The sequence below is a fragment of the Oculina patagonica genome, chromosome 13 (assembly GCF_052425735.1).
Source record: "Oculina patagonica isolate OP01 chromosome 13, crgOcupat, whole genome shotgun sequence".
Taxonomy (NCBI): Eukaryota; Metazoa; Cnidaria; class Anthozoa; order Scleractinia; family Oculinidae; genus Oculina; species Oculina patagonica.
This window is the reverse complement of record NC_135770.1, coordinates 3,732,515-3,760,504: the sequence shown is the minus strand read 5'-3', so window position 1 is coordinate 3,760,504 and position 27,990 is coordinate 3,732,515. Positions and strand designations below refer to the sequence as shown.

At 33.6% G+C, this 27,990-nt stretch overlaps 1 pseudogene across 1 annotated transcript; it reads right to left on the bottom strand.

Annotated features, from left to right (window-relative positions):
• Window positions 1-22: 22 nt before the first annotated feature.
• Window positions 23-27,359, bottom strand: LOC144635986 (C-type mannose receptor 2-like; annotated as a pseudogene). Its single transcript, XR_013567447.1, has 4 exons — window positions 27,253-27,359; window positions 2,662-3,090; window positions 2,098-2,248; window positions 23-1,438 (listed from the first exon to the last, which is right to left on the bottom strand). The product of XR_013567447.1 is annotated as a C-type mannose receptor 2-like (transcript).
• Between the last annotated feature and the right edge of the window lie 631 nt (window positions 27,360-27,990).

Here is a 27,990-nt window from a genome sequence, read left to right as displayed (position 1 = left end):
AGTCACATTAACTTTTTTAATTATTTTTTATTTTATTAAATTTTTTAAATTAGAATAACACAGTTTCGTTTCTTTCTCACTTGGAAGAACCTCTGAAGTTCAAATTTCATTTGCACGTAAAATATAAATGTTTAAAAGTAATAACAAGCAATGAATGAGACAAAACTTCAATTACTCATTTTTGTTGTCAAACTTGCAAAACGAACTATAGTCTATGACAAAAAAAACGAAAACATTATTTAAGGCAAAAATGTTCATGACCAGGTTAGCAAGTAATATTACAAGGCAGCAAAACAGGAGAATGGATAATTTAAAGCACCACATCGTCCAGTATCAGGGTAAATTTTAATCGGTAATCTAACCCGCGCACCGAAGCCTACCAGCAGCGATATTTGCATCTAATTGCCACATGTCTCTTGTTCATCAAGAGAAATTGTTTTGGAGAGCACTGTAAAGGAGAAGTATCAACAGTGGCTGATTGTTCTAACTTCCACGATATAATTATTATTCAACAAATGCGCGAGCTGCCCATATATGGTCAAACTGTTAGCGTTATCTGTCATCCGTACATAACAGATATCCTGCGATATACGTAGGTTGCGAAGATTCGTCCGAAGTCTTGTAAAGCGCTGCATAATTACAGTTTTTCTATCTGCAAAATGTGATTCATTGACAATTGGTTGAATAATGAAACAATTATCCTGCTCAATCTTGCGGAATATTGTCTGATTTTAGCCGACGAGGCCACGCCTCGTCGCAAGTTTCAGTCGATATTCCGCGCGATTTCGCAGGATAATTGTTACGTACAATATTTGCATAATATACCATAACTATTTATCCTTGAATAAATTATTGCTATTATAAAAAGAATTATATATTGTGTTAAGATACATATACTTACAATATAAACATGAACGCTACAATCTGTCGCAATATAAATATGAACGCTACATCTTAAGTGACCTTCAAATCTAATTACATTGCAAATACTTACAGAGATGAGCTTCACGAACTACAAAGTCAGTGACTCATGGGTTCCATTTACAAACATAACTTATATTATGGGAGTAACAGTTCAAATCATTCCATAAGCCAATACCTGAACTGATATTGACTCGCGATCGAAGCTCAGTGCAGTTTTCAGAACCTCCAAGATTATTCGGTTCATAAGGATTCCAGTTAGTGAATGAAACGTCAGAACCATCGTCCCATTCAAACACGGCATTGTTTTTCAAGTTGTTGAGTCCAATCCAGACCGGCTCACTAAGGGGCGTAACTTTGTCACGAACAAAGTCGTTTTCCTCGGCGCTGTGTATCGATGTCAGGTTGCTGTTTAGACTGCGGCAAGTTTTTTGGGCTTCGAACCAGTTGACCTTCTCTGTAAACGCCTTGAAACAGGAACCATTGAATTGAAGCCAGTCTGGAGTAGAACATATTGCTGTGGAAAGTGTATTCATGCAGAAAGTATTAGTGAGAAGAAGCCTAGCCTTTAATCGATTACCTTACTCGTTGTGTAACAGTATGCCGGCATCACTTGAGTTTTAGACGTATTCTACTTAAACCAATTTGGAACTGAAGATGGTGGGACTTCTTCTTTAAAGAAAATTATTCAATTCGTATGGTGGTAAAGTGTCGATTTTAACGTTATTCCGCGCTTAATAAGGACATTTTAAATATCTTAATCCGCATCTTGGGTTTCAAAATCTCTCTGTATCGACTCTGTAATGTCAGAAAAGTAGCAAAAGTCTCAAACAACAAAATTGAAAATCAATTTAAAAAAACATTAAACCCAAAGTTAAACCGGAGAGAAATGGTAAACAACTTTCTTGGGTAGCCGCTTAATGATAAGGCTGACATGCAGATAAAACGTGCCAGAAATGTTATGCAATTGGTAAGATATAAGGACATGACTTGTCGTCGATCTTTTTTCAGCATATTTTATAATGGTGGCTAAATTACACAGAGACTCATTGCACATGTATAAAACGTGTAATGTTAACATGAGACCTCAAAGAGATGAAATAGAAATTCTCCTTTCGATTTTAATCAGACCAAACGAATCAAGCAAACCTTGCATGTGCACTAAGCTAAGCTTACCGCTTTCACAAAATGTTCCTGTGATGTTTGGCTTGCATGAACACGTGAAACGTTTGCCCATGACGTCACATGTCTCGTGACAGGTTCCTCCGTTAAGACAGGGCTGGCTTCCACAACATCCGTTCTGACATTCGCTTAAGGGAAAATTGGCCTGACCAGAAATATAATGAAAAATGAAGGGAGTAAACTAATACAGCTCGATTCGAATTTATAGATGAATACTGTTTAAGAGTACTAATGAAAAGAAAGAAAGAAAAAATTTATTAAAATGTCTGAAAAATTTAGATTAAAAAAACTAATGGCTCTGAATTAGACGATATTGAAACGTATTTTAAAAAAAACATTATTATCATCGAGTTGACATCATCAACTCTTGATCTGTAATAAATTGCTAGTCAACACGTCTTATTGTTTTCAAGAAATTAACGTATCATGGACAAAATTTTTCTTAGATATGTCCAAGTCCTCTCCTCTTTAAACATCTTCATTTTGCCATGGCAACCACGGATAAAAAACTCGTCTTATATAATGTAACTCGAAACCCGATTATCGGTTGACGTGCACGTGCATGTTGATCGAAAGAACGTTTTTCTTACCCTTTTGTCGTCAGTTCATAGTCAGATCATAGTATTGTGATCCATCCATAGATTTCAGCGCCGTGAAATTGGTATACCTGTTTTCTTCATTCAGTTCGCAGTTGTTCTCATTAACATTCGCCAAGTAGTTGAAAGAGATGCACCGACAATCACACATACATTTTCGAAAGCATTCAATCGGCTGTTTGACTGTAAAGTTATCAAACATGTGACCACGAAGGGCGTGGTTGTTGACCATGTTTCTTTCAGGAGCAAAGAAGAATCCGCCTGTTAAACAATTGTCATTGGGACACAGCGCGCCTAGCTGTACTGTATGAAGAACGACTTGAACAGCCACTGTGATGATGAAGCCCTTGAGTAGTTCAATATACATGACTTGATTTCACTTCGTATTTCTCTAATAAAATAAATGAACTAAAATAAGATGACATAAAAAGAACATCCGCGCCAAGGTGTTTGCATTGTTTAGGCCGTCTATTGTAATTTATGCTTATTTTGTAGCTTTTCCTGATTTGCATGCTATTTGACAAGTCTCTTGATAATGGAGTCACGATGACCCCGAAACGTCGAGCAGCAATAAATCTTTCCTGTTTTTTTTTATATGCCTTTGCTTCAGCAAATCCCTGCTGATCAAAAAAATAAAACGAGAAAAAATAAGATGAGCTATAACAATGAACTTATAATGATTTTTCTTTCACTATTAAGAGCGAATTTTTCCCGTGACCGAGTGAGAGGTGGTACAAAATTTTAAACAAGCCTACCCTCAATTTTTTTTCAGAGATACCTTGTGGTGAGTCGATCAACGTGCTATGATTTTTTCTTTAAGAGCTATCTTTGTTTGGCAGAAAAAAAATAAAAACTGTCACGTCTGCCGACTGCCATGAAATGGTCGAATTTCATACCACGATTAAGAGCATAAGAATGATGCTGCTCACAAGCGCAAAATAAAGCAGACTTCTCTCGATTTTGTGTATTTGTTAAGGAGGCATTTACAAATGATTTGAGTCTAAGAACAGTATTGCAAAGATCGATTTGAATATTTAGAGCCTGTTTAAAAATTACAAAAATTTGATTGCTTAAAAATCTCATTTTGGAGCATTTTTTCAAAGAACTCTTTTCCTATGCGGTATAACTCAGAATCACTTAAGACTTGGGTTTTAATAAGCGGAAATGATGTTCTTTTTAATGGTATAAAAATCAGCCTTGGGCTTTTAATTGCTACGAAGAACTTCCCCTTTTAATTTGGACGAAATCACAACACCGACTTGTCAACAACCGCAAATAATCCAATAAGGCTCGAATTACGCTTTCCCTTCTCAAAGCCAAAATTCCGACAAAATCTTATTAGTAAACACCCTATTTGATCCAAAACTCAATATTTAGCTTACCTGGCGTAACAATTCGTTGAAGATTGCTTTGTATCCTACTTTTGTTTCAAATACGTTACCAGCACTCGAACGGTGTTTACCAAATCACAGTATTCAGAATTCCCGAGAATTTCAAATCAGCAATAACTTTGCCAGAAGGTCCTTGAAAAAAAACCACCGCATTCCGGTCTTCACAGTTCCAACCACATTTAGTGAAAACGGCCAATTCATAGAAGAAACTTGCTTCACAGTTTAAAAACCGCGTTTTGGCCGTTGTTTTTGCAGAAGATCAACTAGAGCGAAAATGGCGGCTTGACATCTGTCACGCAATGATATGTCACTTGAGGGGAGGTTACCCATTGAATTAAATTTGGTGGGCTATGTACTTTGAGAAATACCGTAAACTTTCGGTTATAATCCTTGGATTTATACAACTTCGTAAGTGGTTTTGAGTAGTAATGTACTACACTCTGAGGCAAAAATTTTTGCCACAGAGATTTAGTACATACTACTTCCAGTGCTGAATTTTTGCGCTTGATCTAAAACTGAATTTTTGCGCTGGACCTAACCTAGATTACAAGCGGAGCGTTTCATAGTATTTTATTTATAAAATGCATGAAACTTATGATCAAATATAATAAAATATTATATTTGCTCCTTATCTTAACAACTGACACAAGCCTGAAAAACCAACCCTAACTCAACCCTAGGTTCAAAATAAAAAAAACTTCTTATACTCTTTTTTCAAACTTTTTTTACAGTGCGTTCGAATGGGATTATCTTATATGGGTCCACTTGCTACCCAGACTGTACTCTTTTTTACATTGCTCACAAAACCATCGTGTATTTCGCATATAACGGGCTTTTGTGCGCCTTATAGCTTTCATTTTGTCTTCTTTGGTAAACCATCTCTGGTATCGGCCATTAACAATATTATCATTCCAAAACATCAATTGTTATATATTAATAACACAATACATTAATTTCTTATATCATTAATAGTGCGTTTATATATGTTGTAGATCCTTCATTGGTATCCAACTATTAAAATCATCATTATATCCTTTCCATTTGACAAGAGCCTGTTTCTTTTTGTAGTCTCTACGGATCACTTTATCAATTCTGAATACATCCTGCTTTGCTTTCAACAGTTCAGGTTCATAAAAGCTACCTTTTATTTCTTCATCATTCAAATCTTTTATTTTGTATGTAATGGGATTAGTATGTTGGATCTTAGTAATTACGAACATTTCTTCGAAAACAATTCGTTTAAACTTAGATATTCGGACCTTGTCACCAACCTTAAATTTTGGTTTAGCTGATAATGGCTCCATATCACCGTATAGGTTAAAGTAAACAGTTCCTTCATTCTTTTTCTTTGAAGCTTCTGTGGGTGTCATTTTGATAGAGCTATGTTTTGTATTATTATATTCTTTTACTATTTTTGGAAGTATTTCAAGATACTGTGTATTACCTTGAATAGTAAACTGTTTGTACATTTTATTTTTCAAAGTTCTATTAAATCTCTCAATAACGACAGCTTTACCTTCATTAAAAGTGGAATACATGTTAATATCATTTTGCTTTAGCCATTCCTTGAACGTTTTGTTATAAAATTCAGATCCCTTATCAACCCAGAGATATTCAGGTTTACGCTTGTCATTAATGATAATATTGTTGAAAGCGCTAGTTATTGATGCACCTTTCTTATCTTTCAATTGTATAGCCCAAGCGAATTTACTGAATACGTCAATTATAGTCAATAGATATTTATAACCTTTATTCCATTTTGAAAGTTTATCCATAAAAACTAAATCAGCAGACCATATGTCGTCAATTCCATTTGATATTACTCTTCTAGTTTTAAATTTTCGTCTGATTGGTTTATGTAACTCATCGGCTAATTGTTGAGACCAATCATTTTTACTCAACGCCGTTTTCCGTTTTTTGGCTTTTTAACACCGAGCCCTATTTTAGCCTTGGTTGCAATTACATTACGAGCGATAGTATGACCCCATTGACGTTGAGAATAAGGGGTAGAGTCGAGCTCTTGGATCATTTTTTGGTCAGCTTTATGCTTGCAACTTAGTTGTTTAGATTTTGCTTTATTTCCACAAACGCTGTATGCAATATCATGCCTCATCGCTATTTCATCCGTTCTGCCTGTCGGTTTTTGAAATATTTGAAGTATTTCACCTGTATTTGGATCATATTTCACTTGTTTTTCGAGAGGATTATAAGGACCCAAAAAGGCATAGCCATGGGGTACCCAGCCGGCTTTTGGTTTTGGCAATTTCCCAATCAATTTATGTATATCAAGAGCGCCTCCTTTAATAAATTTGCTTTTTTTCTTCCTGCATATTTGACAAACTGATTTTTCCATAAGCCGACCATTTTTAGCTTTTACCTTTTTAGAGTTTAATGATTTGGTTTGTTTTTTACACGATAGACAATACGATTGGCACATTATATATATTGATTAGATATTTAATCGCAATAATGATTTATCCATTTTCCATTTTTATACTCACTGAAATTGCATTTGGGGTCGAGATTTTCATTTTTATATGCTCCAGCGGGCTTCCAAAAATTAGATGTCTGAATCCCGCTTTTTTTATTAAATATACCTTTAGCAAAGTCACCGCGCCAATATTTTTTAAATAGATCTTTATCGCCTCCGGTAGCACCCATGATAGCCGATGCTAAGTCTTGAGCCTGTTGAAACCCTGGAATCTTTTCGCTGACCTTTTTGTTAATCGTTTCACCTACTCCACGCCCCTTTTTCTCACTAACAAAACGGGTTTTAGTAATACCACAAGAAACGCATTTCGATTTGAGTATTAAACGATTGTTTTTTGTTCTCATATATTTTTCAGAATTAGGAACTGAATTAGTTTTTATTTTTTCACGTACACAATACGATTTAGTCATTGTATATATATTACGTTACATATTTTTGAAATAATGTTGAATGAATTTTTCATTATTCATTGTGTCATATATGTCAAACACTTCTAATAAATTATAATACGAATTCCCCTTATTCATTTCGTTGAGAAAGTATAAAGAGAAGTATCCGCATGTGGTTGTATTTATATTCTGTATCTGATTGTTTTGATGTATCAATGTTAAATTCTTCTTTTTTTGCGTGATCGACTATTTCTTGAAATGGAGGCATACCAAAACTATCAAAATAATTGATTACCTTATCTTTTACATAAGTTGCAACCCAATGGCTACCGCTCATATAAGATGGTTCAAGATTGTAAATAAATAATGCTTGTCTATGGTTATGTGGTACTCTTTTATCCCTTGACAAAACATCACTGATTGGGATGCTTAAATGTCTGCACCATTTTATTAGATCAAAATTACTCATCGGTATATTCTTATGGAATGTTGGCTTTCTTACTTTCTTTTCGGTTTTAAGATTTTTTTTTTTGGAAGCACTAATCCACCTGTTCTAAGAAATTTATCATATTCAACCCATGATCCTATTACTGGAGGAGATCTGTAAGATAATACATCTTTCTTACTTGGTAGTTTAATTTTACCACCGTTTTTTGATCTTTGTTTCCTAATGATTTGTGGTGAATAATAAGGGTATTCTATTTGCATTCCTGTCCCTCCTTGAGGGGGAGTGACTTGAATTCCTTTTCCAATCACCTTTCGCATTTTACTTATTTGTGTTTTAGATAAACTCAATGTAATGCCTTTACCCTCACTTTTTACTTTATTATGCCGTGTTATTTGTCTTTTTGTAAGGTATAACTCAGTATTACCCTTCTTTTTGATCTGATGCTTATCAATCAATAAACTCACTTCACTTGAATTTTTGATTGCTCTGGCTAGCTTTTTCATTTGGCCTTCTGTTAAAGGAATATATGTTGAAATATATTTTGTGCTCATAGTCTTGCTCTATATATAATAGTGTTAGATTAAATATTACATAAAAATAAGTTCATTCCCAATTTTGTCAATTACAATTTTTTCTTCATAAAGAACTACAGCGTATATCATATAATCGTCAGTAGCTTGTACATTCAATCTGTAATGAAACAATAACTGTTTTGGATCATCAGTAACCGATTCCTTATGATTTCTTAAATCGAAATAGATAACAGGAAATAATTCAGAATAATTTTGTAAATTTAACTGAGTTCCTGTATTGTAGTCGTTGGTTCTGAATGCATATTCTTGAATGTCATTATATAATCTTGGTTTAAAATCACAATCATACTCTAGTTCTGGAGTAAAATATGAATTCCCAAGTTGCAATCGACAGGTAGATAGCGTACATGCATTATCACCCGCATTTATTTTAAAAGTATCAAAAATAAAGGGATTTTCTAATTCATTATTTGACTTGTTTCTTTGCAGATATACAAAAACATGTTTTGCATTTTTAATAGCTGGTGTAATTTGATATATCCCAGAAATAGCAGTTGTTGGTGATGAATGTTTAATAAATTCTCTTAAGTATGTCCATTTTGTTGCTGTTAAAAAACTACTATTCACTAATTTTTGTCCTGCTGATGTAAAGTTCAAACGTGGTAACCATAACTGAAAATCTAGAACCACATATCGTGTTTCAGCACCCCCAACTCTGTAAATAAATTCTCTATCATCATTTAGTGTTATGTTTAGTTCGATTTGCATAGGTGGTATCATTTTATCTCGTAGTTCTTGAAAAATGGAAAACCTATTCAACGGAATACACGCATATACGTCTTTTGATTGTGCGCACAATTCACCTCTTTTAATTGCTCCTACTTTTGGGGCTGTTGTCAAATTGCCCACTAATACAGCTCTATCGTCAAGATACCAATTAAAATTGGTAGCTACTGTACGGCTATAGTCATCAGAAAATTCAAGCAATCCTTTTATGAAACAGATTTTATGCAGGTCATTACCATCGTAAGGTTTTTTACCTCCTGAAGTTATCATAATGTGATTTATAATACTGGAACTATCATTTATCGTTGACGTTAGCACAGGTTTTTCTAGAGCATTGGCATCGATAGCTGTACCATCAGCCTTTTTTTGAAGTTTGTATTTGACGATAAAGTATCCGTTATACCAATCGAACCAAGAAGAACGATCAGTCATATTGAATATATACCCTGTTTTTTCCTGATATAAGCCATTTGCCGGCTGAATAATGGGTGTTTGCAGATTGAATCTGAGATAATCAACTTTTTCAACATTTTCTATGCTTCTGAAACTCATTTATATTATTAGATTAGATAATTTACTTCAATTGTGCTAATCGTTTCAAAATAAGATCACCAGCTTTTTCACTTCTATTTAACACGGTTTTTAAACTTTTCTTTTGTGCTTTGATTATTGGTGATTTATTGATATCTTTTATCATTTTTTTAGAATATTGTCCGATATTTGATAAATCATTAGTTATTAAACCTGATCCTTTATGGCGATATTGATATAAACCTTTTTTAGGGTTATAAAATTTTGACCATTCGTATACTCGATTCATTTTATATTATTAGTTTAGATTAATTCACCTCTTTGATAACGATATGAAACGCCGTATCGATTTCATTTAAATCAATGGGACGATTATACGAATCGGTTATATATAGTCTGATTGAATCAATACTATTTTTATTAATTGGTGAAAATTTCAGTCGTCTTGGTTGAAGAGTGAAAGGGAATGATCTACGAATGCCTTGTGCTATGATACTAAAACAAAATAATACATCTCTGGATTCATCTGTCAAGGATCTGTTAGTCAAATCGCAATGAATACATATCATATCAACGCTCCTTGTTAAATCAGGTATTTTGTCACTTATATTACTCCCTGAAGTTAAAATTTTCTTTTCAAAACCCAGAATCAAATTAAAGTCTGATACAGATAGATCTAATTCATAATTTGGCTTTATGGTTATTATTGTTCTAAATAATGATAAATCAAACGTAACTGAAAATGGATAATTATCACCATCTTTACCAGTTGTATTTTTTAAAAAAGTATCAATGTCTGTATATGAATACATTCCATTAGGAAATTCAATATTTTTAAAACTTGTATCACTACCAACGGTTTTTCGATATCTTATTTTAGTATTAGTGAATGAGGATGCGATATTGTACCAACTATATGTCATCGTTATAATCTCATCCAGTGCCATTTCATAATTTTTATTTTGATCCAAGAAAAGTGGCTGTTCAAGATAAATAGTGAAATCATGTGCTTTCTGATTATAATTATTGGCTTGTCTTTTCGCCCTGAATGAACTAAGTATCAAATGTTTTTCCATTATATATATTTAAATTAGATAAAATAGTTGTTATAAATTTTTTCATAAAGACGCTTTGTAATTCTTTTCACTCTTAACAGTTCATCTATTATTGTAATACCTTGGTTTTTTAATTCATAACTCGTATTTCCAGCGGATATGCTTCCACAAATTATATCCAATTTTTCAATAAGTTTTTCAGGGTCTCTGTAATAAATAGCCTTATAATTATGGGCTAGACCACTACCTTCCCACTCATCTTCTTCTCTATCAGAATCAGGCGCTGTGTCCCTCCTCATACCCTCTATCTTATCAAATAATGATTTTTCTATAGCTGGTTTTTTCTTATATTTAGTTTTACGGGGGGTCTTTTTTAATTTTTTTGATTTTTCCTGTAAATCCGAATCAGTAAAAGGAACCCGTTTGTACTCCATACGTTGTATTTTTTGCTTAGTTAATAACAACTGGTTTTCAATATTGTTAATTTGTTTTGTAAAATCTTCATCTATTTCCAACAGGTCATTATATGATTTTCCTTTGTATTTACCAGATTTGATCATATTTTTACCACTTTTCTTTAGTTTGCCTAATAAAACGCTTACCTGACGCCTTTCTTCGGCGAGAGATTCTCTTTGACGATCTAACTCCTTTTGATCAGCAGTTGTAGCCCATTTTTTTCTCTTTCGTTCTATTGAGGGTGGTAAATCAAAATCAGGCATTTCACCTTCATCTTCTGTTTCATCTTCATCAATTGGTGGTGGCGGTTCAAAATTGGGCATTTCATCTTCATCAATTGGTGGTGGTGGTTCAAAATTGGGCATTTCATCTTCATCAATTGGTGGTGGTGGTTCAAAATTGGGCATTTCATCTTCATCAATTGGTGGTGGTGGTTCAAAATTGGGCATTTCATCTTCATCAATTGGTGGTGGTGGTTCGAAATTGGGCATTTCATCACCCCCATCTTCTGGTTCAATTGGATATTCTGGAAGAGGATCACCCTCTCTTACCCCTTTATTTTCCAACTTTTTAGTTGCTTCAATTTGTGTGTCGAGACGAGATGTTACTGGTTTAAACATTTTTATGAATTTGATTTGTCCTAATTCATCTTGCAATTTTGAAGACATTATTTGATTATTAATATTCTTGATTTGATTCTCAACTTCCTCTTTTTGGTCAGCAATTTTTTGCCAAGCTAATAGACTCATTTATATATATATTAGTGTAGATTATTATCGGTCTTCCAGAAGTCTTTCATCAGTCTTTCATTAGTCTTCCAGAAGTCTTTCATCAGTCTTTCATCAGTCTTTCATTAGTCTTTCAGGCGTCTTTCATTAGTCTTTCAGGCGTCTTTCATATTATATAACTGATATATATAATATGAAAATACCAAATTATGACACTGAAGACGATATAGTCTCGAACTTTAAACAAGTATACAATTTCATGCCAAATCAATGTTTTCGTATGCTACTTTGCGCTCCGAGTAATATGGGAAAGACTAATACTTTAATGCATATGATTTACAATTTATTATATTTCGATAAAATATATTTATATGCAAAAAATTTAGACCAGTCTAAATACCAGAATCTTATCAATGTGTTCCAACCAATAAGCGATGAAGCTGGTTATAACATTATTGAAGCTAGTAACGACCAAATAATTCCTGTTTCTAAACTAAATGATGATAATCAAAAGCTCGTGATATTTGACGATTATGTTTGTGATAAAAATCAAAAACCATTAATCGATTATTTTATACAAGGGAGACATAAAAACTGTAGCGTGATATATTTGTCTCAAAGCTATTTTAAAACGAAAAAAGACATAAGACTTAACTGTTCGCATTTCTGTATTTACGAATTCCCAAGTGCTAATGAGAGGGCACTGATATGCCGTGAAAACAGTATTCCAAAAGAGCTATACGAGCAAGCAACTAAAGACCCATTCAGCTTTTTATATATTGATAAACCACGTAAATTCATAACAAAAAATTTCGATGAGAAGATTTAATCTAACATATTAACAGAAAATGGGGTACATTAATGACGAAAATGATTTTATGCATACCAAATATTCTCAAAATATAAAAGGCCAAAAGGGCGAATCTGGTATAGGCTTTAAAATAGACCATGAAGGTAATTTTGATTTGACTAAAAAAAGCATTGTGAATTTGCATACTGATTTAACCGATGCTGATTTCGAATCTGATCGATATCCTTATGATTTGTCCATGGCCGTAAATAAGACATATGTAAAACAAAAATGCTTGTTTGTTGCCAAGAATGGGGTTGATTTTGACTTGCGCCAAGGACGAATCATAAACAGTGAGCCTTATTTTTCGGGAATGTTCGAAGATAACGATATCGTTAGCAAGAGGTTTGTTGATTTAATGGACGAACAAGTGAGGTCTGAGATTAATAACAAGCTTATTAATAAAGCCGATCTAACATATGCCAATAGTACTTTTTTGACAAAACAGACAGGAGCTATTTTAGCCAACAGTATTCAGAGTAAGGCTTCGAAGGTATATGTAGGCAGTACTTTTCTAACTAAATCCGTTGGTAATGGCTTAGCTCAGAGCATACAAAATAGGCTCAATATCCATGGTACAAATGTAATGCAGGCAAATCTCGATATGAACGATAATCGCATATCAAATCTGAAACCACCCTTAAATGATACAGACGCTGTAAACAAAAAATACATGCTTGATCATGTTAGTGAAAGTCATGTTCAATCAGCTAATGGTGAAAATAAATTCAAATATATAATGGATGATCCCAATGCACAAGTGAGTGAAGAAGATGATGTCAAATTGGGGAATGTTGTAACCTTTCAAAATTCACCACATAAGGTAAATAAAAAGGTTGTTGACATGAAATTATTGCTTGACAGTTCTAAAGGCTATTACAGTTCAAGAATTGGACTAAATCTGTATTTATTGACCAATGATCAATATACTGCTGTTCTTGAGATTATGTGGGTTAGTGATGATATTGACCCTGACAGTTTGGAAATATATGGCACATCATCCATAGAAACTATTCATAACGTTAGCAGAAAAACGTTCAAAACACAAAAATATGTCAGATTGATATGCCAATTCACAAAAAGTCGAAGCATCGGAAACAATTACTTGTATCTCGATTTAGTCATGAAAAATAAAACAGGAAGCTCTTATGCCCCTAAACTACAGACATATTTCACTGTTTATGGAATATCTGGTCATCAATCCAATGTCGAACCAAGTATTTATGATCAAATATATTATATAGCTAATGACCAAATTAATTTCAACACAGCGATCAATATGGATAATAAAGCTATTTATGGTATTGAAGAGGGAAATAGTGATAGCCAAGCCGTCAATTATAAACAACTGAATAGCTTCAATGATAATCTTAAGGCCTATCTTGAAACAAAAATATTATCACTCCAACCCAAAAGTTATTATAATGAAGTGTTTGAATACTTTTTTGATTTATTAGATCCATCAAATTTCATCATGGCAGATGCAAACGGAGCGGTAATTCAGGGATTAAATAATGGTCTTGTCTTTAATCCCACAAAATTGTTAGAAGATTTTAATCCAAAAAACGGCTTTATGAGTGGTTTCGAAATTAATTTAAATGAAAATATAACTGGATCCGATGACTGGACTATATATATGGCATTAAAATATGACTATAAGACCGGTGATAATAAAAGAATTAAAATAAACTTCAATAATGGGAGTAGTTTTCATTACCCATGGTTCAAAATAGAGTCTAATCAGTTATCAATCGATTATGATTTAGATGTATCTTATGAGGAAATTAGATCTGCTTATATAGGTAAATATTTGAATCTCTGGTATACTAAAATAGGGAGTCAATTTCGGATCGGTATTTGTAACAATGGTATTAGTCTCGATAAAATTTTCTCGGGGTATACGCTGAACGCATCTAGCCTCCAAATTTCTTCAGGTTACTATATACAAAGAATCGGTTTTAGTAAAAATACATACCCGATAAATGGTAAAGAGTATCATAAAATCCAATTTTTAGATAAGACAAAAAATGTTTTCTTCGAATAAATTATCTAACTAAATTATATGAAAACAGTGAAATTGGTTAGCAATATTATTGATTCTATTGAGAGATTAATTCAAAACATAAGGAAGCTGTATTACACAATAAAGAACAAGCGCAATGCTAAAATGACAAAATGATAAAACAAAAAAATCATATATAACTAATATATATGACTAAACATCGAAAATGCATATTTACATGGAACCATATATCAAGCGAACTGACTGAAGAACAAATTATAGAATTGAAAGCTTATTATCAAACATATCATCGAAAATGTTGGGCTTATAAGCAGGCTGTTAAACGTTTCAAAAAATGGAAATTATTAGGGAATTCATTGTCTATTCTCTTTGCATCCGGCTCCCTTGCATCAAGTATTGCTACAGGAGGTATTAGTTTGGTTGCAATTAGTACAATAGCGCTTTTAATACAAGGCTGGATGCATCATCAAAATCTCGATTTAAAAATTCAAAATAGTACATATGCATATCAGAGCTACCAGCATTTACTCAACTCAATTAAAAACACGATGAGATGCGGTGATTACAATCCGTCTAGCGTCATAATTTCAATGAAGAACATTTACGATTATGTGACGGATACCGGTCCGATAATCGACAAGTACCTACGAAAATATGATAAGAAATTTATTGGATGATCCGATTTATTTCGCCAAAATTTAATGACAAAATCTCATTCCAATACAATTGATAAAAGGCTAACGTTTTCTTGTTTGTGCTAATTTTGATAAATTCACAAGGTAGATTCATCATCAAAAAAAGCTGTTTAATTATGAATTTGGTTGATATGAGTCTTTTTCTACCTTTGTTTACAATAGGAATAGCGGATTCGATAATATTAAACACTTTATAAATCCGATTCCTTTGATCACTAGTCAATTGTACCCTATTTCCATAGCATATACTATTTAGCATATTTTTAATATGATACTTACGATGATATACCGATTTTCGGCGTATTTTATACATATTTGCATAAAAATCAATGAACTCATTGTAATAAATAGAACCATGAACCAAACCGCAATTAATACAAACATATATACCATTTTGATTTGACATATCCTGCTTACTACAGCATAGCTCAGCATCCTTGTTATCTTCTATCAATAGTTGATCGCATAAAGGGCATATAGGTTCTTTTAAAATTTTTAATTCATCGTGGATTTCAGAATTACAAACCATTATATATATAACACACATAACTTCACGGCACAGCTGTTTTTGGCAGTAAATTTTAGAATAAACTTTTTGAGTAAACTTTTTGAGTAAATTTTACTCAAAAAGTTTATATATAAAAAACTTTTTACTTGTTGAAATATGATTGGTCAATAGAAATCACACCAGATTAAAATACCTGCTGACGCGTCAGCAGGTTTTTTCGGTCAATGGTTTAGTCATTAATCATTTATAACTTATGGCTAAAACCGTAAACTGAATAAATATGTATTAATGTTGATTCTTACGAGGTCTTCCACGTCGTCTTTTCTGGTCTTCAGGTATACACTCTAAACGTACATGAATTTTGTCTTCATTTGATATTTCAGATCTGCTGTTAAGGTCTGAAGATAGCATTTTAATAATACAAATATTTGTTTTAAGGATGCTCTGAATACAATACATTTTATTAATGAAGGCTATATCATTCGAGCTTTGATCAGCTTCTAGTAGGTGTTTGATATTTAATGTAATATCACTCATTCTATATATATTAATAAAGAAAATAATTATCTGTTTATATCTATCACTTAAACGCACTATAAAAAACATATAAAGAATTATATATATAGTAAATAATAAATGGGAAGAAATAAAAAATACGATAATGAAGAAGACAGACAAAACGCTATTACTAAATCAAAAACGAAATACATGCTTAATAAACCTTGGTATTGTAATATTTGTGAATATCACAGTTGCCTTGCAGGAAAATGGAGTCATATGATGACCAAAAAGCATATTAAAAATGCTGTTATTAAAGCTCTTGAAGATGATGATCGGTTTAATATTATACCTGATGAATAACATATAAAGAAAAATTATATAATTATATATTGTATAGCACAGTATATATGAATTGCTGTTATCTGTTGCCTTAGGTGACCAAAAATATATTTATTTCTGGTTATCTTTTTTAAACGCACCAAAAATCTAAAAAATTATTTTTTACTATAGATACTTAAAGAAATGGTAATTCTATATAGTACATAAAAAATGACACAAAAAAATATCTCAACCAATATTAATATGGACGAATCCGATCTCAACAATCTATCTAAAACCGACCTTATAAAACTCATTTTATCACTAAAAGCCGAACCAAAAGCACACGAGCACAAAAAGGTCGAGCCGAAAGCACACGAGCCCCAGAAGCCGAATCAAAGCCCCACCCCCTCGCGTAAAATACCAAAAAAGAAGACATACCAATCTCATTCAAATACTCCTAAACCAATAACAAAAACCCATAATACTCTTAAACAACTATCAAAAAGTTACCTGAGGGATGCAAAGGCACTAGGCTATACATGGATAGATCTTGTAAAAAACTCAACAAGGAAAAAAGTAATCAATAAAATTCAAAAATATAAGAACGATAAGACCTTAAACAGGACACTCAATGAATTTAATTTCGATGACAGTATTTTTGATACAACATCCAATGACCAACCTCTATTCAAAATAACTGAAATCGGAAATACGGTAAATAAAAAGTACAATGCTTACACAAATGAATTTAAAATAATTGTACGCAAAAATTTCATAGGTAATAAAAATGACGTTTTCAGTGTCTTTGAAAAAATGGTTGAAATGACAATAAAGAAAAGACAGTTAAAACCAAATGATAGGTTCAGATTGGTAATTTCAAATAATGAATTAACACATCCGATTTCAACAAAAATGTTAAAAGTTTCTGATTTCAAGTTAAATCAACTTTTAGATGTAATCAATACGTTGGAGTATAAAGAAATAAATTTAGAAAATTGCAAAATAATTATTCAATCTATTAAAATACCTTCAGGTAAAGGTAGACTATATTTATCAAAACAAACAGTAAATAGGAAACAATGCATTATCACAATAAAAAACACCGACTCAATATGCCTTGCTAGGGCAATAGTAACAGGTTATGCTAATTTACACCCTGAGAATTACACTACAACTCAGTTGAAAGATGGATTCAATAAAAGTAGGAAACTACAACAAATTCAAGCCAAAGAACTTCATAATAATGCTAATGTTGAAATTAATGATTATGGAAATTCTTTAGAAGATGTAAATAGCTTTGCATCACATTTAGATATTGAGATTAACATTATCGATTCTGAGCAGTTCAATGAAATCATATATACATCCAATAATGGTAAAACGGATAAAATTTATTTATACAAAACACGGAATCATTTTGATGTCATAAAATCAATGACAGCCTTTTTAGATGTAGCATATTACTGCCATTCTTGCAAAAAAGCTTACACGAGACGTGATAAACACAAATGCCCCCAAAAATGTCTATCTTGTTTCAAATATTTTCCAGATGGAAATAAATGTAATGGTAAAGACGTTGCATGTAATCAATGCAATCGTGTTTTTCATGGTAATACTTGCTTCAAAAACCATACTAGTAACCGATCGAAAAAAGATAGTGATGATTCAGTATGTAGCAGTGTAGCAAAATGTTTAAAATGCAATCAAATCATACTAAAACCATATATCAAAATACATAAATGCGGTTTCAAAATGTGCAATAATTGTAACAAATATTGTGAAAACAAGCATGAATGTTTCATGAAAAAAATAAAATGCAAGGGAGGAAATTGCATCAAAAAGAGCAAAAAACCATGCCGATTAAATAAAAACATTACCAAAAAAGATTATTGCTACTCATGTAAAACGTATAATGAAAAATATTTATTTTTCGATTTCGAAGCTAGACAAAACACTGGAACACATGAAGTTAATTTAGCTATCTGCCATGATTTCAATGGTAATGAATCAATCTTCAATGATATTAATAGTTTTTGTAACGGAATCCTCAATGATAAATATAAAGGATATACACTTCTGGCTCACAATTCAAAAGGATACGATAGCCATTTTATTCTTAAATGGTGTATAGATAATGGTTTCAAACCTTATTGTATTTACAATGGTGCAAAAATTATGATGATGGAAATTTCACAATTAAGAATCAAAATAATCGACAGCTTAAATTTCATTCAACAACCGTTATCATTGTTTCCTAAAACGTTTGGTTTAAACGAGTTGAAAAAAGGATATTTTCCACATTATTTCAACAAAAATTGTCATCAAAACTATATCGGAAATATGCCTTCTAAAAAGCACTATGGCTATAATCAAATGAAAACAGAAGATAGACAGAAATTTTTACAATGGTATGATGACCGTGTAAATGAAAATTATGTTTTCGATTTCAAAAAAGAACTGATTGAATACTGTAGGTCAGATGTGGATATATTAAGAAGATGTATGTTAAAATTCAGGCAAGATTTCATGAATCAAGAAAATATCGATCCACTAAAATACATTACAATAGCCGGTGTTTGTATGGCTATTTATAGAGGGAATTATATGCCAAAAAATACCATAGCTGTGGTTGATAATGTTGTTCAAACAGAAAACCATAGTGCAGTCAGTATTGCATGGATCGATTACATTGCTGAGAAAAATAATATTAAAATTCAACATGCCTTGGAAGGTGGCGAAAAACTTATCAATAACAAATTAAAAGTAGATGGTTTTTGTGAGTCCACAAATAGTGTTTATGAATTCCAAGGTTGCTTCTGGCATGGATGCCCAGATTGTTACAAGCCTGATGTAATCAATAATAAGAATCAATGTGATATGGGTACTTTGTATAATAAAACACAAGTTAAAAATAACAAAATAACAGATGCTGGTTACAATCTTATTGAGATGTGGGAATGTAAATTAAAAAATGATAAATGTTTTCAAAAATATTATAAAAATGATTGGAATAGAGAAGTCGTCGCTCCACTAAACCCAAGAGATGCATTCTTCGGAGGTAGAACTAATAGCACAAAGCTACTTTATAAATTCAAAGATGATGAATACGGAAAATACGTAGATTTTTGCTCCTTATATCCCACTGTCCAGTTCTATAAAAAATACCCCATTGGACACCCTATAAAAATTATATCACCAGAAAAATACGATAAAAAATGGTATGGACTAATAAAATGTAAAATATTACCACCAAAAGGGTTATATCATCCTGTTCTGCCTCAGAGAATCAAATGTGAAAAGTCTGAAAAGCTAATGTTCCCTCTGTGTATATCATGTGCAAAAACAAAGCAACAAGAAAAATGCCAACATAGTGAAAGTGAGCAAGCATTTACAGGCACATGGACAACAGATGAACTAAATAAGGCCATTAAAAAAGGCTATAAAATTATAAAAATATATGAGGTTTGGCATTTTGAGGAGTCATCTGACGATTTATTCAAAGGATACATTAAAAAATTCATGAAACTAAAACTTGAATCAACGAAATATAATTTTAAAAATGACAAAGAAGAAATGATATTCAGAAATAAAGTCAAAACGAATTTAGACATTGAATTAGGTGAATTACATGAGAATTCGGGATTACGAGCTATTGCTAAAATGTGTTTAAACTCACTTTGGGGTAAATTTGGCCAACGGAATAACATGAATCAGTGTAAATACGTTACTGACATAAATGAATTTTACAAAGTTGTTCTCGACGATACCATTGATAATTTAAACATAAATTTCATAAATGAAGAAATGGTGCAAATGAGTTACACTTACAAGGATCAGTTTGTTGATAATAGCTATAATACTAATATATACATTGCATGTTTTACAACTAGCTCAGCTCGGCTGATGTTGTATGATAAACTTGACTTTTTAGATGAAAGGGTGTTATATTTTGATACAGATAGTATTGTGTATATCGAATCCAAAAATGGTAAGACAATAGAAACAGGTGATATGTTAGGTGATTTAACAGATGAGTTAGACAGTGAGGTTATAAAAGGTACCTTTGTAAGCGGTGGCCCTAAAAACTACAGTTTCATATATGGCGATAATAAACAGAAATGTGTTATTAAAGGTTTTTCCCTTAATCATGAAAATTCACAAATTCTTAATCACACAAATATGATTAAGATGGTTAAGGGCGATATCAAAGAACTTACATTAGTAAATGAAAATAAGATAACAAGACAGAGTAAACAAATTGTTAACAAATATGAGGAAAAGGTATACAGCTTTGGATATGATAAGCGCGCAATAAAATACATATCAGATACCAATATAGAAACATATCCATATGGATATTAATTTGACCTAGGGTTTGAGCAGAGCGAGCGATTTGATTTTTAAACGCACTATTAATGATATAAGAAATTAATATATTGTGTTATTAATATATAACAATTGATGTTTTGGAATGATAATATTGTTAATGGCCGATACCAGAGATGGTTTACCAAAGAAGACAAAATGAAAGCTATAAGGCGCACAAAATCCCGTTATCTGCGAAATACACGATGGTTTTGTGAGCAATGTAAAAAAGAGTACAGTCTGGGTAGCAAGTGGACTCATATAAGACAATCTCATTCGAACGCAGTATAAAAAAAGTTTGAAAAAGAGTATAAGAAGTTTTTTTTATTTTGAACCAAGGGTTGTTTTAGGGTTGGTTTTTCAGGCTTGTGTCAGTTGTTAAGATAAGGAGAAAATATAATATTTTATTATATTTGATCATAAGTTTCATGCATTTTATAAATAAAATACTATGAAACGCTCCGCTTGTAATCTAGGTTAGGTCCAGCGCAAAAATTCAGTTTTAGATCAAGCGCAAAAATTCAGCACTGGAAGTAGTATGTACTAAATCTCTGTGGCAAAAATTTTTGCCTCAGAGTGTAGTACATTACTACTGTTTTGGTGGGGCTTAATATAAACGTAATGGCACATAAACGGGGTAATAAAAAGTCTAAAAACCCTTTCAAAAAAGTCACGGCATATGTAGATGAAAGTACGTTTTCACGTTAAAAAAAACACACATAAAGATACTATAGAAAAAAAATTATTAAACCTGAAACGGGGAAGGTCACTGAGTAACTGTTGCCGTTGTTGTTGCATTTTTAACGGAGTACTGCAGCTGTATTTTTGGTTGTTTTGTTTTTTCGAAGTAACTTTTATTTTTTTATTTTTTGGTTTTATTTTGGGGAGGGGTTTTAACGTCAAGGTCTGGCACGGATTAAAGAAAGGGGTCACATATTTTTTGTTTTAACAAAGTGGAAATAGCATTTTAAATATCAGAGATTCTATTTAAAAATAAGAAAGGAAAAATAAACTAGATTAGGTGCAGCTCTAACAATATAATGAGCGTCGCGCCATAGTTTCCAAAGCAAACAAGAACTGATAATTTATTTTGTTGATTCGTGCTTTTAATAAGTAGAGAATTTTACAGAGTATAGAATGGAAATCAATTACTCTTTTCAAAGATTAGTTGGGGGATACTGCCTTCAAGATATGCGAAGTCGAGCTGCGGAAAGAAGTTCTGTTATACTCCCTCTGCGTTCATATCATTTTAGCGCGGCATCAATCTTCAATGTACCTTTGAATATTTCGGACATTACTATCTGCCCAGCTCATCGGTTTTCTCTGGGCAATGGATGGAGAAGAGGTTCGCAACGGTGCCGCGTTCCCGCAGAATTATTGAGGCATGCCAAAAAAGGGAAATCACGCAAGTCTGACCGCGGAATCAACACCCGGGGGGACTGTATGAAACGGACGGGGATGCTCGTCAGAAATTTTGAAAAGAACCCCTAAAAGAGAACAATCTGGGTGTGGCTCTAGCTTTTCTTGACCCCTAGACGCCTCCAAAAAACTAAAAATAGAATTGCTATTTGTATATTTCTGCGTGTATAACCCTGAACGAGACCATTTTGGCTGAAAATATTGCTATTTTTTCGCGGAAGACCCTAAGTGAGACCAAATATCAAAAATTTATACCTCCGTCACTTTCATAGGCGAGTCCCCCCCCGGAAATCAACAAAGCGCTTTTGAGAACGATCTTTCGACGTACGGGCATATTTGTCCCTGCTGGGTCTGGTAAGTCTGCGATTTTTGTTAATTTTCTATAGAAAGTACAGTCGAACCTCGATTATCCAGATTTCCGATTGTCCGGAATTCCAATTTTTCATGAATATTATATTTAAGACCAAACTCTTTCAAAATTTAAATGCCACTTTCTTCCTCCAGAAACTATGTAATTATAATCGGAATCGTAAATTACCCAATAAGTGAAGCTTCGAAGGATAGATACTGTGACGCCTCGAGTGCGCTATGTTCATGAATGAGCGTTATCGTCATCGAATTCGAGCTAGAAGGGTTTTATTGTAAGTCAGTTCTCAGTCCGTTTAATATTGTGGTTATATAAAATGCGATATTATTAAGTTTAAAAAGGATAAACCTAACACAGGGTGATTTGTTCTTTTTCTTTGTTTTTATAGTCTGATAAATTCTGGCAACGGTTGTGACGGATATATATAAAATCGAGCTTAGCGCCGTCTGATAACAAATGTCGATTATGTAACGTTTTCCTGACGTAATAATATGCTGAAACAGCACCGCATTCGAGTGAATGCTAGCCTGCGCGGCAGGCGTAAAAAGGGGAGGGAAAAAGACGGGGAAGAGGGAACGCCTGCCTTAAGAACCCCCTGCGTTTTTTTCCCTCTTTCTCTCCCTCTTCCCAGCTCCCCCTCCCCCCACCCCCCTTTCCGACGCCTGCTATGCAGGCCTATGTGAATGCAGTCGAACATTATTGCGATCCCGTTAAAAGTGTGCGGGACGTTCCTAGTTATCTCGTACTGATAAGTTGATCACCCCCCCCAAAGTAAAATGAATAAAAGTAAAAACGTTTATGACAGACTCCTCTGTGTATTGGAAGCGGGAAGCGGGAAGGGTGAACTCCCATATTATGGTTAAGTTACGGATTTTGGTCACACATATAGGGTGTTCAGGACGTGGCAGGCTGCCTGTCAGTTTAACCAAAAAGGTTCCGTTTTGAGCTGCACTCAAAGTAAAACATACTCTCGTGATTTGTTGGCAGTCTTCAGATCATTGATAAGACATAGAAATGGTATCCGGCTCCGGGGTCAAATTAAAAAGCTTTTACCACGCCCAGATGGGGTTCCGTATAATAGTATATTAATTTTAACAGGAATAAAAAGCCTGTACAAATTACCGTACCGTTGGTGCTAGATGCAGTGCTTTTTCAAGTCTGTACATCTTGATTATTTTGTATTGAATAAATAAAAGGGAAAATGGAGTTCAAAAAGCGGCTTTTTTATGACCGAGTGAGAGGTTGCACATGTGGACGAACAAGAGAGCATGAGAAAACTTTTAAAACGTGAATTCGAGTTATCGGGAGTCGACTGTATCTAAATGGCAGTTGAAAAATGCAGACTTTGAAGGGATCCCCCTGTAAAGTACCCACCCACCCCTCGGGAGTTCGTGACTCATTGCGTGACAAATACGAGGGTTCACGAGCAATGACATGTAACCGTTCTTTGAATTTCACAACATCTCATTTGAGGCTTAAAACGTCGTTAAGTGAATCTGTTCATCGTGTTATCAAGTCCCTTGCACGAATGGCTGTATGGAACCTGAAATGTGGTTAAAATTGTCAAGAAATACCATGTTTACGAGGGCCTTTGCTAATATCGACTGATTGTATCATAAGCAACATAGCCGCTTGCCCGTGCAATTTGCCGGTAAAAGAATGTCAAGAATGAGGAAAAACAATGTTTTACCACTGCTTTTGCAAGGTAAGAGTAAAATATTAATAAATAAACTCGTGTGTAGCTAAATGATAAGATTGTGTTCGAATTTTGGCTATATTAAGAGAAAGTGTACTGCGTAATTCGATTATTTTCTTTGTTTACATAAGTCACTGTCGAGCGATTTCTTCGAAGTAGGACGGTCTATTTCTTGGATAAAATCAAAAGCCCAGAGCAAATTTTTATATAATTAAAAAGTACATCATTTCTACTTATCTAAGCCAAAGTTTCAGGCGAATCCGAGTTATACCGCATAGCAAAAGTACTTCGTGAAAAACGTCTCCAAAATGAAATCTGTAAACAATGAGAAAATGGCGATTTTTAAACGCCTGCCTGGATTTCATAGTTCAGTTGATTATCCTTATTTTAGACTCATAACATTCGTCAATGCCTCCTGTACAAATATACGAACTTGAGAAAGGTCATCTTCAATTTACGCTTTTGATGAGCTAAGTTCTTGTGACCATGTTCGTCGCTCTTGTTTGGCCATTTTATGTCGCCGGGCACTCGTTACAGTGTCTGAATATTTTCTCGAAAATTAAAATAGATTTAAACGAAAAAAATACACCACGTTTATCGACTTACCATAAGGTATCTCTGAGCCAAAAATGAAGGTAGATGACTTTGGAAGTTTGTACCGCATATTTTTGTTTTCACGCGGTCTACAAAAAAATTCGCTCTTAAGCTCTAAATGCAATTTCTATAACCTCTCTTCTTACTTGACTTCTAATTTTGTCGACCCTATTTAGACGGAATATCGGTGTGGTGTTATAACTGTTGCCATGTTGTTAATAATAGGATATGTTCCTTGGTCAATATTTTTGTCTCAGTATCCTGAATTCATAAAATTTGATGATATGTTTTCGGAGATGAAACAATATGCCTTGGATAAAAATGTTTTTCTACCATTTTGTCTCGATATTAAACGTGATAGTGCGTGTGGACGAGAATTCGTAAAGGAAGGCAAATTTGCTGTTCAACCTCACTGGAAAATTTAACTTAACCCTATCCAGACCGGGAGTTGGGGGCGGAAAGTGCCCGCGCTGACTTTGAACGCTAATAACTTTTTCAAGATTAAACCAAACACTGCCAAACTTTGCGAGTTTATCTTAAATTTATCTGGAAATATTTTGGTAGGATAGGTTGTTGTGTCAGGAACTTGACGTCACCATGGCAACGGCATTTTGACAGGCATGTTTTCCAATTTTGTAATTTTCGTGTTTCTATTAATGAAAAATAACTTTGGTGCAATTATTTTCACCTTTTTATGTTATCTAAGCACAGTTTTATTGATTTTGAGTACTTTGCAGTAATTTTGAGCGGTTTTCTGACGTTTGGAAAAATTTCGAAATCCAAGATGGCGGATCCAAGATGGCTGCTGCTTTACGTCATCATCCCACGTGACTAAACCAAAAGATAGATTTTCGGACATGCTATATATTCTCTAAGTTTCATTGTGATTGCTTAAATATTCTGGAAGTTACGGAGGAGGGGGGGGGGCGGAATCCGCCCCCCCCCCGGTCTGAAAAGATCCAAAAAGAGCCCGGTCTGAATTGGGTGAAACGGGCTTTCCATTTTTTAGAATATCACTGATGACATAAATTAAACGCCATCGATGAAGCTGGTGATGCCATCGATGGAGTCTATGACGTCATCACTTTGCTAATTTGCATATTTTAAAAACTTGAATATCTCTGGAAAGAAAAGAGATACTGGAAAACAGTAAACGGCATTTTTCTTCTCATAAAGAGAACTTATTAATATTTTAAAACGGCTACGAAAGGAAAGATGCGAATTTCATCATAGTAGCACTTTAAAATCATGTCTGCTACCGAATAAATTAAACGCCATCGATGGAGCTGGTTCAAATACCGTTAATTATTAATATCATATCTGCTACCAAATCAATAAAAACTATACAGGTTATCATATTTCGCGATATTTACCGACACCTGCCAGGACAAAACAATTCGCTGTGCTAGTCTGTACGTGATACTTCGCGTGCAGCCTACTGCAGCTTCCTGACAAATTGCACGTACGACTTTTAAAGGAAGTGTAAATGAAGAAAAAAAATTAATAAATGGTTTTCGTTGCTCAAGTCCTATATTTGAGTTTTTTCAATATGCCAGGTTTTTTAAGATGTGCAACAACAATACACAACAACAACAGTATTCCATATTTTAGCTGCAACAAAATGTAGGCTTCCAAGTCTTACTTAAAAGTCGCCCGGCCATTGTTTGTCAACAAAGCCCGCTTTGTTTTATCTCACTAAAATGCACCAAACTGTCAAAAAACTTTGAATCTATTCTCGTAGTTATCGATTTACGGTTTGTCCTCTAAAAATAAGAAAACATTTTGCCTTTTTTTTAGCGCTTCTTACCAAACTAAATCCCCAATTATATCCTATGGGTACTCACGTTTTCTTGAATTCAGCATTTTTTTGAGTGGATGACACCTTTAAGCAAATGAATACATACGCAAGCACTGAACTTCTAAACGGCTCTATGTTAAAAAACGCTATCCACCGACTAAATGACTATCCAGTGGATAGCGCACGGGTTGTTTTTTAACACATATCCACTGGAGAACGATTTATCCGGTGGATATCGTTACCTTTAGAACAACTGGGCCGTGGAGAATTAACGCTGTGAGGCATTTTATTTCTGTTAGCGAAGAATTTTCCTCAGCCGATCAAGAACAAAAGAAAAACACTGAGGTAGACATGCTTGATCTTCTTAAGCGAATTTAAGTTTTGGCGTCTTTTCAAATTAAAGAAACCGGCGGTTTATTTATTAAAATCTTCTTGCAAAATTATCTTGCTAGCTGCATGTTCCAGAAATCGTTTCGATCGGATGATCTTGTAATAACACTACCACTGTTAAACAGAAATAAACGGCGGCAACTTATACATAAAAATGGAAACATACTACTGACACATAAGATAATACAGAATTGACAGATTTGCAGAGTCATACGTACCATGATAGCAAGTTTTCCGTAAGTTTTATCCTTGTAAATTGCGGTGATAAAGGATAAAGTTCACTTAGAAAAGACGAAAAAGGAAAAATATGCACGCAGCCTTCTTCAAACCTGTTTTTCCTAATCAACGAACAACTGTGTTTATTAACATACATGTGATAAGCTTGATTATATTTACAATTGTCAATTATAATAATTTATTATACATTGTAGTCACTAGCTGTCTTCTCATTGGCTAAGAGCCTACAGCTAATTCTGGGAATCCGCGCAACCCCGCGCAACCTACAGATTAGTGAATAATCTGCTAGCAGATTATTCACTAATCTGTAGGTTGCGCGCGCAATGCATGATTTCCAAGAGCAATGTGTCAGGCATCTGGCGGCGAAGGAAATTCATAGTTCGTCGATTCACTTCTTCAACCGAGAAATAGTTTGACCAAAGTTCAAAAATTGCTGACAATAAATTCTCGGAAAACACAAAATGACTAACAAAAATTGTGAAGGAACTATTCCACGATTTAGTAGGACGACCAGCCGGAATTAGCACAAGTTTTGAAACAGGTTGAAATCGTTTGTCATTACTTCCTTTTCCAGAAAAACAATGTATAATAAAACAATTATTAGATTCGGTTTATGTGATATTCGGAATAATCAAGGTCTCTGTGAGTGTTATCAGCCTCAACCTTCGGCTTCGGCCGATAACACTTACCTCGACCTTGATTATTCCGGATATCCCAAA